This window comes from Bubalus bubalis, chromosome 7 (genome assembly GCF_019923935.1).
Source record: "Bubalus bubalis isolate 160015118507 breed Murrah chromosome 7, NDDB_SH_1, whole genome shotgun sequence".
In the NCBI taxonomy this organism is placed as follows: Eukaryota; Metazoa; Chordata; class Mammalia; order Artiodactyla; family Bovidae; genus Bubalus; species Bubalus bubalis.
In genome coordinates this window covers 86,324,516-86,330,515 of record NC_059163.1, presented here as the reverse complement: position 1 = coordinate 86,330,515, position 6,000 = coordinate 86,324,516, and the positions used below count along the sequence as shown (strand labels likewise).

At 44.7% G+C, this 6,000-nt stretch overlaps 1 protein-coding gene across 1 annotated transcript in view; it reads left to right on the top strand.

Moving 5' to 3' along the window:
- The first annotated feature begins 3,774 nt into the window (after positions 1-3,774).
- UGT8 (UDP glycosyltransferase 8) overlaps positions 3,775-6,000 on the top strand; it is a 111,255-nt gene continuing 109,029 nt past the window's right edge. Inside the window, exon 1 of the mRNA XM_045166307.1 lies at positions 3,775-4,291. The gene's annotated coding sequence lies outside the window, so the exon portion shown is untranslated. The remainder of the gene's footprint in view (positions 4,292-6,000) is intronic.

The following is a 6,000-nucleotide window of genomic DNA, read 5'->3' as shown; positions in this document are numbered from 1 at the left end:
TCATGGGATTGCAAAAGAGTCAGATACAACTGAATGACTAAAACAAAAATAAACATGGATGATAAAGCAAAGTTTTATTGAAGCCATTTTCTAATCATGAAAATAAATATTGCTTTAGAAAGACATAGAATAAACAATAAATAAGGACATACAAATAAGTTACATGATGTCTATCTTCTGCTGTTGCCGCCAAGTTGCTTCAGTTGTGTCCGACTCTGTGCAACCCCATAGACGGCAGCCCACCAGGCTCCCCCGTCCCTGGGATTCTCCAGGCAAGAACACTGGAGTGGGTTGCCACTGCCTTCTCCGATGATATCTATCATGTAACCAAAGTTACTGAAAGTATAAGCTTTTTTTTGACTTGCCCTTATATAGAATATTTCTTTAGACAATTTAAAGATATATTTTTTTATGAGAATAGAAGTTCCCCATCACTTCCACAGTTCTAGAAATCTCTCTTTGTTCCTCCAATCATTCTTTGTTACAATTTGACCCACAGATCAGCATTTTTTTAAAGAAGCCTATAATGCATAATAAAACAGAATTAAGTTGAAAATTACATGTATTAAGCTTATAAAAAATGAAAAAAATGTACATATTTTAAAAATGGGATATGACACTAAGTAGAGTGTATAGTTAAACCTGAAAGCAGGAAGCAGATGTTTGCAAGAAAATAGGAGATGATAAGAAAGGAAAAAGGAAAGAGCCAAGAGAAGGTGAAGATGTGGTAGTGTGCCTGTTTTTGTCATATGGACTCTGCATGATCTTCATTCTGTTTGCCCTCAGGCTTAGTGTTTTTACAGAGAGTCAGAGTCCATAGGAAATAGGAATTAAACAAAATAATGGCCACAGTTTTAAAGTAGATACACAGAAAATTAAGCCTCTCTCATCACTAGGTATGTTTGCATTGTGATTGCCTATTAGCAGCTGTTTGGGGATAAAAGAGATGCAGCAAGACAGACTGGGTTTACGTGTTTCTTGAATTCCGAGATTTTCCCAAATGGCCAGGCTGCCTTTATGTACTTCAAAGTTTTCCCCGACCAAGTCTTAAAACTGCACTATGAGAGTCTGAGTAGACACAGTGACTCAGGGCATGATCTTTGATTCAGAATCAATTCCCAGTTTTGTCAATTTCCCTCTGTGAGCTTGCATGTTTGACTCCCCAACGTTCTACTACTCTACCTTCCACAGGGAAAATGATATTATCTATCTCCAGGATTTTTATGAGGATTACATGAGATCAGTCTTGTTAACTTAGCATTGTGCCCGAAATTACACTTTAGAAACTCAAGTAGAAACCATAATAATCACTATTATTATTAATATTATGGAGTGCAGGATCAAATTAGGCCCAAAGAGTTTTTATGTACCTTCAGACTCTCTGAATTCCTCAGAGCTCTAAAATAGATAGTCACATTTCTTAGGAACTCAGCAGAGCTCAAACATCTAATTTGCAAAGTCAGTGATAGTTTCACTCATATGATACCCCACTGTGATATATTCAGATATTTGAGACAATTAGCAAGGGAGTGTTGGAATGTACAGCCACCATATTTCTCCCTATGATTAAACTTATTCCCATTCTTTTATAGTCTATATTATATCATCTACAAGGAGAAATGATATAAAACTGTACCATTCATAACTGATTAAAATTCCACAGTTCATGGTTAATAATCACCAGGCTAAGCTAGCATCCTTCATAAGTTATTTTTTTTTAATCTCCCAATAAAATAATATGGACCCAACTGGTTGAAGAATCATGAACATTAAAAAAAAAATTAACAACTGAGTATACTGATACACTTTGTCTACTGAAATAATGAGGGAATTATAATAACATACTTCAGGGTGGCTGGAACTTCCTTACTACAGATGTGCTATTCAACATTCTATAAACTAAAGCTAATGAGCAGAATTTCATGTGAATCTGGATGGGAACTTGGAAAATGGATTTATGAGAAATATGCATTCATCCTTCAAGAGAAGTAGCAAATGCTTTCATCATTTACTTTATCCAGCCATTCAGTCAATAATATTAAGTGTTAAATGCTGGTAGATCCTTAAAAAGTAGAGAAAGAGACTCAACGATTTTTTTGAATAATTTCAAGCTCCAAAAATGCAATTCAAGTATGTATACAATGACTGACTTAACATATTTTAAGTTATGGGATGTCATTTGTGTGCAGAGATGTGAGAAACTCAACAATCATTATATAAAGAGTGTTGTAGGCAATAGATAAAACAAAGAAACAACAAACATGGATATATCCCCACATACTAGAGCAACGCATTTTCTTTCCAAAAGTCTGACAAAATGTTACTTGACGGTCAGTTTACATGACTTTATTAAGCAAAGGATTGTGACACAAATTCTTAAAAATTTTTCATACAACTGAGTATTTTTGCTTAATTTCTAGTACTTTTTTTAACGAAGAATTTACAAATGCATTATCCAAAAAGTAGCTTGCAACTGCTTGAAGGATTACTTAAAGCTTGACAGTTGAGACAGGGGAGCTTTTAAAGTAAATGCTTAAATTCTCTTATGTCAGATTGTTATCCCTATTTACATTTTAGGTTTTTCTAATGAAATTAAATGGAAAATGATTATAGAGGTCAGTGATCTCCTTTGGTCAGGTACAAAGACTGAAAAAATATCCCCTGTGTTTCTAATCTGCAAAGAAGGTAAACACATTCTTTTTTGAAATCCACGTTTAGAAGTCTATCAATGACTCTGGTACTTAAACATAGAAACATAAATAAAATGCTAATAGCAATGTATGTTAGTTTGTTTTTTTCCCCCCGCCTTTTAATGTTAAGTAATACTATGCACAATAAAACATAATTTCCGTTTTCTTTTCTAAGGGCACAAAATCCCAACCTATTTCTTAAATTCGGTTTGGAACAAGCACAGAACGGCTTGACTTGGCATTTTTTAAAATTCCCGTGTTTGGTGTTTAAACGTATAACGTTTATGTGCAGCGGCGGCATCTTAGCTTCTGCAGCTTACACCCCACATGATTTTTAGCTTTTCTGAAAGCTATGTCGTATATATACACATTGAATACATAGCCAATCATGTTCAGAGGAAAAGCGAACAACTATTAGACTTTCCTGGTTCCCGGGAGGACAGCACTCTAAGATCAGACTCTTAAAGGTACTTGGGCTCTGACTGGGGACGAGGGGAGGGAAGGTGAGGTACCACAGCAGTTCTGGGTATGCAAAACTGCTTCCTGGCTTTCTTGCCTGGACGCCAACTTGGCGAAGATCTGCTGCTGGCAAACACAGATCAGTCAGGATAAAGTCACCACAGACTCAACCAAGCAAAGCATAAATGGCTCTTTTCAGCACGAGTCTGTGAGGAAGGATGTTCCTGAGCCCAGCAACTCCATTTCCTTCCTCCAAGATTCCCAACTCGCCTTTTCTAAACCCTTTCTGACTTACAAGGCAGGTGGCTGATCACCTAAGCACCGCCCCCACCCCCTCCCGCCTTTCCTTCACTTATCTCCTTCATCTCCTAGCCAAAGTTCAACTTTTTCTTGGGTTCGGAAACAAGGAGGCAGACTAGCAGGCTGGGAAGTTAGGGCAGGCGCGCTCCCACCACACCACCAGATTCGAGCGGCGCTGGTGCGACGGAAAAAGGCGGGCAGGGGAACAGTCGGGAGGTGGCAACGAGGGCACAGGGCACGCCTCGCAGGGGAACGGGGGCGGAGCCACGTGCCAGTCCCAGGGTTCCCAGCTCCAGCATCGGAGGGCTCGCGCGCCCCAGCCCGCCCGCCGCGCCGCCCGCCCGCGAGGATACCGGTCCTAGGACTCTGCGCTTCGCTCAGCCGGCGAGCGCGCGGCACGAAAGCGCGTCGACATCCATGCCCCGGCCGCGGGAGCAGGAGGCGCTCGCAGCTCCAGGCGTGTAATGCGAGGCTGAGCGCGTGGCGGCCCGCGTCGTGCCCTGCGGAGCCAGGCGCGGGAGGTGAGGGGCGCACTTCAGCTCAGCTCGCAGCGCGCGGGGCGGGGCGCGGCTGCTGGTGGGGCCCGGCCGCTTGCGGGGAGCCGCGGAGGAGCAGGCGCTCTGCGAACCCGAGGCAGGTCACGGTTAAAGCTTTGCCATCAATTCCGAGGCCAGAAAGTCCGTCCTAAGCTAACACGCTAACTCTGCAGCCTCCCTCACGACCCCAAGCCACCGAAGGCGGCGACACCTGATCCAGCACACAAACACGGGTCCCTTCTGTCCCCGGATACAATTACGCGGCGGAGACACACTCAAACTCACGCGCAGCAGCCAAGAGCCGAGGTAAGCGGAGGGACCACGCGGTTCCAGCGGGTGGAAGGGGGGAGGGTAGGCAAGAGGAGAGGGGCGTTGTTTGATCCCGGAGGTGAGTGCTGGGCGAATAACTGCGATCCTGGGGTGGGGGTTAGGGATCCGAAAGTGCAGTTGCGGTTGGGCTGAGGGAGTTAAGGGTTGGGGGTGGGTGGGAAGGAAGACCGTGAGCTGGGGCGGAGGGGTGTGAAGCAGATCTTTCCAAGCTGCCCCAGTCGCGCCTGTGCGCCCTTCCCTCCCATATGGCTCTCGATTGAGGGTCCTCTCGCGTTCGCGCGTGCAGCCTGAGAGGGCATAAGGCGGCGCGGATCTGGCCAAGGACTTTGCACTTGACCCTGGAGGGATGGGCACCGCGGAACCCCAAGGCCATAGCCCGCTGCCAGCCAGGGATGGGGGCCCCGGGAGGTGCTTCTTCGGAAACTCTCTAACTCTCCTCCACTTCGTCCTCTCCTTGAGGGGGAACTAGACCTGGGTGAGTTGAGGAAGGGCGTGGCTGGGGGCACCGACACAGGGACCTTTCAGTGCCCGCAAGCCCCTGCAACCCTGGGGAATGCACAGTAGTGGCAGGGTCTCCGCGCGGATGCGGGGACCATATGGCGTGCCCTTGCTCTAGGGAAGCATGTGCGGGTGAGAGAGGAGTCGAGAGAAAGGACGCGCTGCAGAAAGTAGGGCGCCTTCCATGGACCGGAGGAGCGGCGAGGGGGCCTGGGATATGCGGTTCGTAGTTGTACCGGGCAAACCGCGTAGGGGCGCAAGAGTAAGCCGTGCGACCCGGCAGAAGGACAGTCACGGGTGGCGAGGGGTTTATTCAGTCTGTATATGTAAATTCACTGCTTTAATAAAGGGTTTATGAAGTTGAGTACCGGAACGTGCCACTCTGCAGCACTTCCTTAAGAAAGGACCACCTCTGTACCTGTACCGCTGGTTCCCATCACCTCAAAGCAACTCTGGGAGCCAGGAGGGAAGAAAGTGAGAGAACTTCTGAAAGTCTGCAGACTAACTCAGTCGACTGGATTGTGTTAACTAGTCATCCTCAAGGGGAAGAGGGCGTATGACAAGAGTGAGGAGTGGGAAGCATTTTCAACTAGGCATGACCCAAGAGTCACCTCTATTATGAATCGGTGATAGAGGCAGCCTTTTATTTCAGGTGGCTTCTATCCAGAAAAGGTAGAAAAAACGCTACTCTAAACCTTCAGGCTGTCATCTTGTATAATGAGTTTTTCAAGATTAATGACATGAAGATGTGCTAGTTTGGCTAGATGCCAAGAGTGCTGTTGTTTCTATATCTGATAATTTCGTGTTCAAAGAAAAATGCCTCCACTCAGAATTGGTGTAATTGGTGTGCTTTATTTCCACTTATTCCCAGAAAAAAAAAAAAGCCACTTGAAGAAAGGAGGGAAAGTGCTTTTTAAATGGTATTTTAATAGTATTAGAAGTAATCGCATTTTATTCCCTGGAGATTTTTAAATTAATTGTAGAGTCATGCACATCAATATTGTATAGTGAGGGAATCTGCACTTTGCATTCATTGAATCCGATCATAAATCAGTCTATGTTTTTTTCTGTCTCAGAGAAACAGTGGACTAGTTTTCTCCTATAGAAACTTATCTCCAGGCAGTTTGAGGTTTGCTTTTGGAATGTCTCTGTTCAACTATTCTAGATAATTCCAGAAAAAAACACTG